General features: G+C 35.6%; 1 protein-coding gene across 5 annotated transcripts in view; it reads right to left on the bottom strand.

Moving 5' to 3' along the window:
• LOC133650954 (glucocorticoid receptor-like) overlaps positions 1–14,223 on the bottom strand; it is a 216,504-nt gene that overhangs the window by 160,467 nt on the left and 41,814 nt on the right. The window lies entirely within an intron of this gene.

A 14,223-nucleotide genomic window follows, 5' to 3' on the forward strand; every position in this document is an offset into this window, starting at 1 on the left:
GGAGTTTGACACTTGTCGGTGAACGCCCCTTTTAGCCTCGCTGCTGAGGAATCTGTCAAAACGCGTCTTTTTCCTTCACTGTGGAATCCGACGCGGACCCCTCCTACGAGCCACCGAAAGCAAGTAATAAACTGTCAAAAATCAATTTCGCTCTCAGGGAGAATTTTTTTTAAAAAAAAAAGGCCAGAAATGTAGCGTGAAGTTAGCTGATTAAAATCGTCTGTCTGTGCCTGCTTCAATTTGAAATGGCAACACATGAGTTTACCTCGGGCCAAAAAATATGACGTTTACAAAAGAGCGCTTTACACACGCTGGGGCAGTCCTTCTCAAAGTGTGTGTTTATGTGTGTGTAGGATGTGCTACAAACAACTAGAGTAAATGAGTAGTTTAATAACAATGTACAGCATTCACCGTGGACTTCTACAGAATCTACTTCCAGCTGCTTTTCAATATTTTCATGGATAAATGTTCGCCATTGAGCTATTCGCTACGCCAATTGCTTGTAACTCAAATTTTTGCTTGCAAGTTTTTGCTTGGAATTTTGCCCATCATTCGCAATCCCTATGTAAGACAAGAACACACCTTTTTTCTTTTTTTTAATGCATTCTAATTCGTAAAATAGAGCAAGTACGAGGTGGCTAACAAAGCAGCTAATGGGAGTACCCTATTGCGCCCATAAAGCCCTCAAAAAAACACCCAAAAACCGCCAACAACACTCCATTTACATCTCGTGACCTGAATACTAACCAAATATTCACAATCATTTTATTATAAATACTAACACAGACAAATAATTTTTAGCCGTGTCGTGATCACAGAGAGCTAACTAGCTTATGCTGCTATTTTGATATACTGATAAATGTGCTGTTAAAATCAATCAATCAAAGTTGACTTATGTAGCCCTTAATCACAAGTGTCTCAAAGGGCTGCACAAGACACAATGACATCATCGGCTCAGATTCCACATCAGGGCAAGAATCAATCAATCTTTCACGTCACTTCCGGTTTGGAGTTTGCGCGCGTTTGGCTGTTTTAGAAGTGGGACTGTTGAGTTTGGCAATCGCCTTGTGCAAAGCTAGTACAACTTTTTGTACTTTTTTGTGCTTTTTTTGGCTTCGCTGTGTCACTGTGCCGTGACACTTTGTAGCTTGCGTCGATCGGTGCTGCGAGCTAGCACACCGGAGCCGGCTAGCATTACCGGCCTGAGATACGGAGGTGGATTTTTTTTCCTTCTGTTGCTGGATGCGTCGGCAGATAGACCGTGATGCCTGCACCGAAGAAAAGCCCCACATCGGAGGAGTTCGAGGAGATGAGGCTCACACTCCTTTCCCCGTGCGGCGATGTGACTGCGGTGAGGGAGCACCAGGAGCAGCTTTTGGGTCTACTGGAGGAGGTGAAACAACTACGCCTCCAGAACGTGGAAAAAGACCGGCGCATTGTGGACCTGGAGCAGCGAGTGGACGAGCTGGAGCAATATTCCCACATGAATGATGTGGTCATCACCGGGATCAAGATCAAGCCACGCAATTACGCGCGTGCGGTGGCAGCGGACAGCGGGGGAGCCCAGCGTGCAGGAGGCACAGTCGGTGGAGCAGCAGGTGGCCTCCTATCTCCAAAGCAGGGGGATAGAGATGGACCTGGATCACATCGAGGCTTGTCACCCACTGCCCATGAGGAACCAGAGACCACCCGCTGTCATCATGAGATTCGCAAACAGAAAGAAGAAGATCGCACGATTAAGGCAAGGACGCAAACTCAAAGGAACAGATGTTTTCATCAATGAACACTTGACCAAGAAAAATGCTGACATCGCAAGGGTCGCACGACAACTTAAAAGGCAAAGCAAGGTTCAACAAACCTGGGTAACGAACTGTAAGATCTTCATCAAACTAAACGGGACGCCGGAGGAAGCAAAAGTCTTGGTGATAAGGAAAATAGAAGATCTTGATAAGTATTGACATTGATGCAGTATCAATGTAGCTTTGTGACTTTTACATCATCTCAATGCTACCCACACCAAGAACACAAACCACACCAAGTATTAATATGGACATGTTACAGAAGATCCTCCAACATCAACAAAAAGAACTGGACATGTGTGAGTATCAAGAGCACACCACAACAGAGACTGATATGGACATAGACCCTGATAATAATTTTTTCTCTGCGATTGTTAAAAACTGTAATTATTTTACCCGCGAACAATATGAAAACAGTGTAAAATCAGAAGATAGTCTATCAATAATACATTTCAATAGTCGAAGCATGTACACTAACTTTGAGGCTATCAAGGATTACTTGAAAGAATTTAGTCATCCATTTACCATTATTGCAATCACTGAAACCTGGTTCAACAGTGATAAAGGTATTGATTTTAGTCTGAATGACTATGAATTAACATACATAAACAGAATAAATAAAATAGGAGGAGGGGTCGCATTGTACATTCATAAATCTGTTACATTTAAAGTTTTAACAAACATGACCATAGCAGTCGATGGATTATTTGAATGTTTAACAGTGGAAATCCTAAATGACAAAAAGACAAATATCTTCATGAGCTGTGTATACCGGGCACCTGGTTCAAGCATAGAAACTTTCAATGAGTGGATGGGTAAACTATTTTCCTCTGTGAACCAAAAAAACATATTTATCTGTGGTGATTTTAACATTGATTTGTTAAACTCAACCAAGCAAAAACATGTTGATGACTTCATTGACACAATGTACAGCCTGTCTCTATATCCAACCATAACCAAACCAAGCAGAATAACAACACATAGTGCCACAATCATTGACAACATTTTTACAAACATTATGGGAAATCAAGTCACCAGTGGCCTATTTATATGTGATATCACTGACCATTTACCTGTTTTTAGTTTATATGACTGTCATCTCAAGAAAACCAAAGACACTATGGCAAAAATCTCTAAACGAATAACGACTGAGGAAACAATCTGTGCCCTAAACAATAGTTTAGCAGTTCAGGATTGGACTTCAGTATACAGAGAACCTAATGTGGACAGTGCTTATTGTAATTTTTTGGACATCTTTACTTCCCTGCATAATAAACATTGCCCCGTAAAAGAATATTTTATAAAAGGAAAAAATAAAAATAGCCCTAAAATCACAAAAGGGATAATTAATGCCTGTAAAAAGAAAAACAATCTCTACAAACTTTTCATCAAAATAAAAACAAAAGAAGTCGAACAACGATACAAGAAGTACAAAAATAAATTAACTGATATTATAAGAACAAGCAAACCGTTATATTATCAAAAAAAAACTATATGAAAACAAAAATAATATAAAAGGAACTTAGGATGTTTTGAATAGTCTAATAAAACAAGGATATTCCAAGTTGACATATCCTGATTACTTTATTGATGAAAACGGTGAAGATTATAATATGAGTAATGTAGTAAACAAGTTCAATAGTTTTTTTTGTAAATGTTGGTCCTAAATTGGCTGTTGATATCCCAGACAATGGAGTTACAAAATCAACTATTGAACAGAATTCTTCGTCATTCTTCCTCTCAGCTACAAATGAAAAGGAAGTGACAAACATTGTGTGGAAGTGTAAAAGTATGTGCTCCACTGACTGCCATGATATCAACATGATATTGGTTCAAAAGGTTATCCTGAAAATTGTAAAACCATTAACTTATATATGTAATTTATCATTCCAGACTGGCTGCTTTCCAAGTCAAATGAAAATCGCTAAAGTAACTCCGCTCTTCAAAAGTGACAGCAAACACGCTTTCACCAATTACAGACCAATCTCTCTTTTGCCTCAGTTCTCAAAAATCTTAGAGAAACTATTTAACTCTCGACTTGAATCCTTTCTTGAGAAGCATCATATAATCAATGACGGTCAGTATGGCTTTAGGTCCAAAAGAACAACTTCAATGGCAATAACTGAAGCTATTGAGGAAATTACTAATGCACTGGAGCATAAAAGATATGCAGTTGGTATTTTTATTGACCTAAAGAAAGCCTTTGATACCATTAATCATTCAATTCTACTAGATAAAATGGGAAGATATGGAATTAGGGGGCTGGCTGGTGACTGGTTAAAAAGTTATTTGACAGGGAGGGTACAGTTTGTTAAAATGGGTACATTTTTATCTGATACTCTTGGCATTGCTTGTGGTGTCCCCCAAGGGTCCGTGTTGGGGCCAAAACTGTTTAATGTATATATTAATGATATGTTTAATACATCCAAGATACTGAAATTTATACTTTTTGCAGACGACACAAATTTATTCTACAGTAGTGATGACTATAATGAGATCATAAATACAGTAAACACAGAACTAAACATAGTAAAAAAAATGGATGGACACAAATAAATTATCTTTGAATATAAATAAAACTAAGATAGTAATGTTTGGAAATCGCAACATAACGTCTGAACAGAAAATAAGTATTGATGGTACCCAAATTGAAATCGTAAATGAGAATACATTTTTGGGAGTAATAATTGATAGTAAACTATCATGGAAACCTCATGTCAGACACATTAAAACAAAAATCTCCAAAAGCCTCTCAATTATAAACAAAGCAAAACTATACCTCAATGAAAATGCACTCCGTACTCTATACTGCACCTTGGTACTGCCATACCTTACATACTGTGTTGAAGTATGGGGGAATACTTACCACAACACAATTCATCCTCTGATCATATTACAGAAAAGAGCAGTGCGGATCATTCACAACGTTGGTTATTTAGAACGTACTCATAATCTGTTTATGCAATCAAAGTTGCTCAAATTTGATGACCTTGTTAAATATAATACATTAATAATCTTATATAAAGCTTTTAACAAATTATTGCCACCTAATCTACAACGTTTTTTTATAAGACGAGTGCAAGCTCATAACTTGAGAGGCTTTGGATATTTCTTATTGCCGAGAGCTCAAACCACTCGTAAACGTTTTTGTGTGTCTGTATGCGGAGTAAAACTATGGAACAAACTGGACTTACAACACAAGCAATGCCAAACTATTAATCGATTTAAACTATTATTCAAACATGGGGTCTGGTTCAAATATAGAGATGAGGGTCTTTAATTTGACCTGCTGCTATACTCTGTCTCAAAGTGTTAACATGTGCTCAATGTTTCCTTACCATTATTGCTATGTTGTCTATTACCATTATTGCTATGATGTCTATTACCATTGTTGGTATATTCATTATTCCTACATTGTTGGTACAAATGATTGTTACAGTGTTATAATTATTGTTACCTGTGGTAATGCCACTATGATACAACATCTGTATTATAATCCTTGAACAAAGTGAGAGTGAAACTCATGTGAATAATCACTGAATGGAGAACTGGGGATGGGATTAAATAAGTTATCTTCTTCCCACTCCCTTTCAGGCAAAACTGGACAATAATGCACTATATTAATTTATATTATTATGTTTTGTCAACTTGTACGTCTTTGTCATTGCCTGAAATAAATAAATAAATGGGAAAAAAAATTTAAAAAATGAAGAAAACAGTCAATGCAATGGGACCGCAATTGCTTCTACTGAGGTAGCATCTCTAACTGTTACCGGTAGTGTAATAAAGTAATTTAATAACAATGGACAGTGGACTTCTACAGTATCTCCTTCCAGCTGCTTTACAATATTTTCATGGATAAATGTTCGCCGTTTACCTATTCGCTGTGCCATTTGCTTGTAACTCAAATTTTTGCTTGCAAGTTTTTGCTTTTTCATTCACAATCCCTATCTATGTAAGACAGGAACACACCTTTTTTCTTTTTTAAACGCATTCTATTTCGTAAAATACAGCAAGTACGAGGTGGCTAACAAAGCAGCTAATGGGAGTACCCTATTGCGCACATAAAGCCCTCAAAAAAACATCCAAAAACCGCCAACAATACTCCATTTACATCTCGTGACCTGAATACTAACCAAGTATTCACAATCATTTTATTATGAGTGCTAACACAGACAAATAATTTTTAGCGGTGTCGTGATCACCGAGAGCTAACTAGCTTATGCTGCTATTTTGACATACTGATAAATGTGGTGTTGTTAAAATCAATCAATCAAAGTTGACTTATATATAGCCCTTAATCACAAGTGTCTCAAAGGGCTGCGCAAGACACAACGACATCCTCGGCTCAGATCCCACATCAGGGCAAGAAAACACTACTACTGTAACTACTGTTACAGGTAGTGTAATAAAGTAATTTAATAACAATGGACGGTGGACTTCTACAGTATCTCCTTCCAGCTGCTTTTCAATATTTCCATGGATAAATGTTTGCTGTCTAGTTATTTGCTACGCCAATTGCTTGTAACTTAAGTTTTTGCTTGGAATTTTGCCTATCATTCACAAGGCCTATGTAAGACAAAAACTGTGTTTTTATTAATAATTTTAAATCGTAAAATACAGCAAGTACGAGGTGGCTAACAATGCAGCTAATGGGAGAACTCTATTGCGCCCATAAAGCCCTGTATTAAACATCCAAAAAACGGCAACAATACTATTTACATCCCATGAACCGAATATTAACCAAGTATAAGCGGTATTGTTATTATAAGCGGAAAAACATTAAGGAAATACTTTTAGTGGCGCCATGATCACAGAGAGCTAACTAGCTTATGCACCTACTGACAGACTGAGCCGGTGAGCTGCTGCATCGCCTCTGAGCTGCTGAAAGTTATGAGCGAATTGTCTGTCCTGGTCTATTGTCTTGTAATTGTGTATTGCAACTGCTTGGCTTGTCTGTTTTATGATGTCTCATTTATTTGTTTTTTGTTTCTGTCATCGTGGTTTTAAAGTCGTATGTCTCTCACTGTGTTATTTTAGAAACCTGCCTTGGAATTACGGCTGAAAATGAGCATTTATGCTAAGTTTGGCGCATTTACACTGTTTATTCAAGTGTTGATTAATGTGCACTATCCCAATTAAATAAATGAAATACGAAAATTAATTATAGATTATAAATCATGCCTCTAACTTGTTTGTGGTGGTGTGTTTGATTGTGGTCATAAACCCAGAAGTTGGTCAACTTTGACATTCTACTTAGAAACTGAAATGGCGAGAAAGACACAAAAAGACGCTCGTTTATGTCACTTTTGTTTTTGTTTTCACCTGCGTGAGGATTATGATTGATTTTTCGTCAGGAATATATAAACATCCCACGAGTCGGCATTCCAGTGAGAGCAGACATTGTACAGTAAGTTATTATTTTATGATGTTTGTAGTTTGTATTTCTTGTTTAGCACCTAGCAATACTGCTACTTGACGGATCTGCTTATCACTCAGCTTCTGAAACTCGTAGCTCATCCTCCTTATATTCAGGCTCCAAAATACAAGGTTCCGGATTATCATTTGTTCCTAAGTAATCTTCGTTGCCTCTCATGGTTGGTAGTTGTTGTTGAAGGAAATAGTGAACGTTGTGATGCGTCTGTGAAATTAATACGCCGTCGTATGCTTAAAATGAGCAAAATATGTAAATATTACGTTATTATGAATGTGCCTGTTACTACATTACATATATACTTACAGTGTGTATATAGAACGTTGGAGGTTTTTAGTTGTGTTTTAGAGCGCTTTTTAGGCGCAATAGAGCAAATCCCATTACCTCCATTGTTAGCTGACTTTTGCTCGCATTTATTTACGAGATAGAATGCATAAAAAATAAAACCATCTGTGTGCTAGTCTCTCTTGTGCAGTTCCCCTTTAAAGCTTTTAAGGCATAAGAATTAGCATAACAATTAGCTGACACGCAGCCCTTAGCTGAAAACACACTTAAGTTGATTTATGAATACGTTATACTTTGCAGAAATGAATGAACCACGGTCAGTTCCAAAATCAAATAATAGCATTAAACAAGGGTTTACTGTAAATCTGCAACACATACCAAAATAAATCCCTACAGTAGCTCACATTTTAGCAGGCTTTTTTGCAATAATATCTTCTAATTGTACACATGTAATAAAGAGAAGCAGCAGTGAGGTGAGTAGAAGAAGACTACTCATTCAACCCTGGGGAAAAAAATTAAAATTGGGAAAATCTGACTTTTACCAACGAGTGGACAACAAAGTATGAATATTCTACCCAAGTCATTGTTTGCTGGCGGACCTTTTAAGAGACGGACACATTGACTCAGACGATCAGCAACGATGATAGAAATCCCAGCGTGTAAACTTAATCACAAAACTTGGTCAAATACTGTATTTCTAAGTAAATATTGTGCATAAAGATATTTAGTTTGTTTTGTTTAGAAATTGCTGACTTCTTGGTGTCATTTGTATTCGTGGTCGTGTTGTTTTTTGTCTGAGAGTAACGATCAGTTTAATACATGTAGTGCTACATTTGACCCATAGAGAACGACAACGTAATAGTGATAAGTCACATACGATGTTTGGTGTTTGGATGTTGTGTAATTTCTATAAGTGTAAACATTTGTAGTTTGTGTGAATATACTAACACTAAACCTTCTATTTTATCCATGTAAAATACGCAATGGAAGTTATACTTTTGATATGTCTATTTAATGTTTATATTTTCATTCTTACAAAACATAAATGAAGGGAGAGGTGTAAAGAAATAAAACTAACAAAGGAAAATAATTCAAAAGAAGTTACATCAATCCTCAACAAAAACGAGAGCTTTTTCTTCATACTGTTAACTATCTGCACACGCTGGTATCGAGTAGCCAGGGCAGAATAATCAATCAATCAATCAATGTTTATTTATATAGCCCTAAATCACAAAAGTCTCAAAGGGCTGCACAAGCCACAACGACGTCCTCGGCACACAGCCCACACAAGGGACGTCGATGTGAATGACTATGAGAAACCTTGGAGAGGACCGCATATGTGGGTAACCCCCCCTCTAAGTACAGTCCCTAGTGGATCCACATAACAGTGAGAGTCCAGTCCATAGTGGGGCCAGCAGGAGACCATCCCGAGCAGAGACAGGTCAGTAGCGCAGAAACGTCCCCAACCGATGCACAGGCGAGCGGTCCACCCCGGGTCCCAACTCTGGACAGCCAGCACCTCATCCATGGTCACCGGAACCGGAATAACCCGGCGAGGGGGCAAAGGAGAAAAGAAAACGGCAGATCGACTGATCTAAAAAAGGGGGGTCTATTTAAAGGCTAGAGTATACAAATGAGTTTTAAGATGCATTTATTCACAGAGCAGTGTGAAAGCTGATGTGTTTACTTTGCAATTAGGTAAACTATGTCTCAAGGTAATATAACCTGTGGAGGAACTTTCTGACTAAACATCCACATTTTGATGCCCTTGGACTCTTGAAACTGCGGCTCTCTTCATTATGTTAAGTTTCCTTTAGATTTGACACGGCCCAGGTGCCATAGTTTGAGTTACAAAGACAAATGACGTGCATTAGAATAGTCTTCGACAGGGGTGTCCGACCTGTTTCCACTAAGGACTGCACACTGAAAAATCAAAGCATATGGGTCCATTTTGATATTTTAACATATCAATTATTTTTAACCTTCAGGGCTCGCTCCACTCAAGTTTGGTCCCGGGGACATGGACGGGTCTCAGTCATAAAAATGTAAACAAATAAGTCATATTTTATTTATATATTTTTTCTAATTGAATGCTTAAACCTGTAGATCAACTTCAGGTCTATCTGTCGATATAAAGTTAATTTCTTCAGTTTTTTGCCTTTTTTGTCAAAACTAAGTTTTTATGGCAAAAATCCAAAATATGCAACATTTTTGTAGAAGTAGAATAATTGCTGTGAAGCAATTGGAGCCCTAAATAGGTAAATATCTCATAACAGCATTGATTTTGATTCATTATTGTGAGTTTACAGTGAGTTTTTTTGTTTGTTTGTTTTTAATGCCACTAAAATTCTCAGGGTTTCATAGAAGATTTAAAAATACATTAATTTTTGAATTTTACCCATAAATCTATCTATCCATAGATTGCACATTTTTATTATTTTTAAAGATTAAAGATTAAAGTACCAATGATTGTCACACACACACTAGATGTGGTGAAATTTGTCCTCTGCATTTGACCCATCCCCTTGGGGAGCAGTGGGCAGCAGCGGCGCCGCGCCCGGGAATCATTTTGGTGATTTAACCCCCAACTCCAACCCTTGATGCTGAGTGCCAAGCAGGGAGGAAACGGGTCCCATTTTTATAGTCTTTGGTATGACTCGGCTGGGATTTGAACTCCAACCTACCGATCTCAGATGTTTGTTTTATACACGTTTTGCCATAAAACAAATTGCTTTTATGGCAAACAAAATTGAATATTTGATGTGAAGTAATTGAAGTTTTAAATATGTCAATAAATCATAACATTGATTTTGATTTGTTATTCATTTTAGAGCAGTGACAGTTTTTTTTAAAAGTTTTTTTTAAATTCTAATAAAATTCTCAGGGATCCAAAAGGGCCACACCAATAAAAGCATTAAAAAATCATTCATAAATTATTTTTATTTTTTTACTTTTAACCTATAAATTTTGAGATTAACTTCAGATCTGTCGATTGTAAGTTTTTGTAATTTTTTTTTAGTTTTATTTGTGTGTTGGTTTTACACCCTTTTTGTCATAGAAAACTGTTTCTTGTGGCAAAAACTCAAAGTATGCAACATTTTCCCCCCAATTTTGTCAAGTGAAATAATGAATGTGAAGCAATTGGAGCCTTAAATAGGTCAATATTTCATAAGAGATTTTGATTAATTATTAATTTATAACAATTAGATTTTTGGTTTTTTAAATCCCAATAAAAGAGCCACACTTATAAAAGTGTTAAAAATAAGCCAAATGTTATTTTTTTTACTTTCAAACCATAAATCTCTAGATCAACTTCAAATCTATCCGTCAATTACAAGGTTTTATTTTTTTATGTGTGTTTGTTTTATGCTCTTTTTGTCATAGAAAACTTAGTTTTTCATGGCAAACAAACAACATATGAAAATGTTTCCCAAAAAATATTTTAAAGTGGAATATTTGATGAGAAGTAATTGGAGCCTAAATATGTCAATAATTTATTACATAGGTTTTGATTCATGATTCATTTTAATTTAAGACAGTTAATTTTTTTGAATCCCACTGAAATTCACAGGGATCCATAAGCACCACACAGAATATATTTCATAAATTATCTTGATTTTTTTACTTTCAACCCATAAATGTTCAGATCAAGATCAGATCTATCCGTAGATTACAAGTTTTTATGATTTGTTATGTTTTATTTGTGTGTTTGTTTTATGCCCTTTTTGTCATTTTTGTTTTTTTATGGCAAACACACAAAATATGCAACATTTTTCCCAAAAAATATTTGAAAGTGGAACATTTGATGTGAAGTGTTCGGAGCCTTCAGTTGGTCAATAATTCATAACTACATTGATTTTATTTATTTTTTATTTTTTGAGCAATGTGTTTAAACAAACCCCAATTCTTAGGGCCACACTTATATAAGTGTTAAAATAAGACATACATTATTCTTTTTACTTTTAACACACAAATCTCTAGATCAACTTCAGATCAATCGTCGATTATGAATTTTTATTATTTTTTTAATGTTAGTTTTGTGTATGTTTTATGCAATTTTAGTCACAGAAAATGTGCAATATTTTCCCTAAAAATATATTAGAGGGGAATATTTGATGTGAAGTAACTTGGGCCTAAATATGTCAATAATGTATTACATTGATTTTCATTCATTATTAATTTAAGACAGTTGTTTGTTTTTTTAAATCCCACTGAAATTCTCAGGGATCCATAAGGACCACACTGAATATATTTTATATATTATTTTAATTTTTTTAACTTTCAACCCATAAATCTCTAGATAAAGATCAGATCTATCTGTAGATTACAAGTTTTATTTGTGTTTGTTTTATGCCCTTTCTGTCATTGAATATTTTGTTTTTTATGGCAAACACACAAAATATGCAATATTTTCCCCAAAAAATATTTCAAAGTGGAACATTTGATGTGAAGTATTTAGAGCCTTCAGTTGGTCAGTAATTCATAACTATATTTTTTTTTTTTTTTTTTTGAGCAATGTGTTTAAAAAAAATCTCACCAAAATTCTCAGGGCCATTCTTATGTAAGTGTTACAAACAAGCCATACATTATTATTTTTACTTTCAACACATAAATCTCTAGATCAACTTCAGATCAATCGTCGATTATGAGTTTTTTGGGGGGGTTTTTATGTTAGTTTTGTGTTTGTTTTATGCACTTTTTGTCACTGAAAATTTGGTTTTTTATGGAAAACACAGAAAATGTGCAATATTTTCCCTAAAAAATACATTAAAGTGGAATATTTGATGTGAAGTAATTGGAGCCTAAATATGTCAATAATTCATTACATTGATTTTGTCTGATTATTAATTTTAATTTAAGACAGTTAATTTTTTTTAAATCCCACTGAAATTCTCAGGGATCCATAAGGACCACACTGAATACATGTTATATATTGTTCTAATTGTTTTACTTTCAACCCATACATCTCTAGATAAATATCAGATCCATCCGTTGATTACAAGTTTTTATGATTTTTTTTATGTTTTATTTGTGTGTTATTTTCATGCCCTTTTTGTCATTGAACATTTAGTTTTTCTTATGGCAAACACACAAAATATGCACCATTTTCCACAAAAAATATTTCAAAGTGGAACATTTGATGTGAAATATTCAGAGCCTTCAGTTGGTCAATAATTCATAACTATATTGATTTAAAAAAAAAAAAATTTGTTGAGCAATGTGTTTTTAAAAAAATCCCACAAAAAAATCTCAGGGCCACACTTATTTAAGTGTTAAAAATAAGCCATACATTATTCTTTCAACACATAAATCTCTAGATCAACTTCAGATCAATCGTCGAGTATGAGTTTTTATTATTTTTTTAATATTAGTTTTGTGTTTGTGTTATGCCCTTTTTGTCATTGAAATTTTTATTTTTTATGGCAAACACAAAATATGCAACATTTTCCCCAAATTTTTTTTGAAAGTGGAACATTTGATGTGAAATATTCGGAGCCTTCAGTTGGTCAATAATTCATAAATATATTGATTTTAATTTTAATTTTTTATTTTTTTGAGCAATGTGTTTTAAAAAAAATCCCACAAAAAATCTCAGGGCCACACTTATTTAAGTGTTGAAAAATAAGCCATGCATTATTCTTTCAACACATAAATCTCTAGATCAACTTCAGATCAATCGTCGATTAGGAGTTTTTATTTTTTTTTTAATATTAGTTTTGTGTTTGTTTTATGTCCTTTTTGTCACAGACAACTCAGTTTTTAATGGAAAACACAGAAAATGTGCAATATTTTCCCTAAAAAATATGTTAAAGTGGAATATTGGATGTGTGACTTGTCCAGGGTGTACCCAGAGAGCACCCCCGACCCCGACAAGGGACAAGCAGTAGAAAATGGATGGATGGATATATGATGTGAAATAATTGGAGCCTTCAATACGTCAATATTTCATAACATTGATTTTGGTGCATTATTATTTTTTGAGCAATGATGGCTTCAAAAAGTAAAACCGCCTGAATGGCAGTTTTCTGTTATTAGAGTCAAACACATGTCAACTTCTTCTGGTTACAATTCACCTGTTTTATGTTTTTGTAGAATGCGCCGAGGAACTTTAAGGCAGCAGAAGAAGCAGAACGTTGAGGTAAAGAGAGGAAGCGGAGCGTTCAGTTTGTGCTCAGAGTGTTCCGTCTGCCAGAGGAGAATCGAGGATAGCCAGAAGAAGATTGAGGAAAAGAAGAGGTGGACCTCCATGCGAGTGGTTCGATTAGAAGGAGCAGAGAGGATGTGGTGGGCATGCAGATGTCTCATTAAAAAGGTAAGCGTAGCTGGAGAGGAGCCGGAGCTCCCCAGGGCCCGAGAAAAACCACCACGCTGTTCTCAAAACATCGCATGGAACACGGTGAGTTTTTCATGTGGGCGAGGGCCAATAAGACACAGGACGCCCTGCACGTACTATATGCATAAGTCATGGTGCGCTTGTGTAACACCACGCCAGTTTCAACTCGTCCGCTTTTCTCATGAATGTACACACACGCCGGACAGCTCATTAGGTACACCCCTCGATAACACACATTTAAAATCAGCAGATCATGGGTCTGAACTTTAGCTGGCATTTTTCAAAACAACATTTTTTGTGCCTGGAAAATCAATCAATCAAAGTTTACTTACAAAGCCCTTAATCACAAGTGTCTCAAAGGGCTGCACAAG

Source organism: Entelurus aequoreus, linkage group LG05 (assembly GCF_033978785.1).
Source record: "Entelurus aequoreus isolate RoL-2023_Sb linkage group LG05, RoL_Eaeq_v1.1, whole genome shotgun sequence".
Lineage (NCBI taxonomy): Eukaryota > Metazoa > Chordata > Actinopteri > Syngnathiformes > Syngnathidae > Entelurus > Entelurus aequoreus.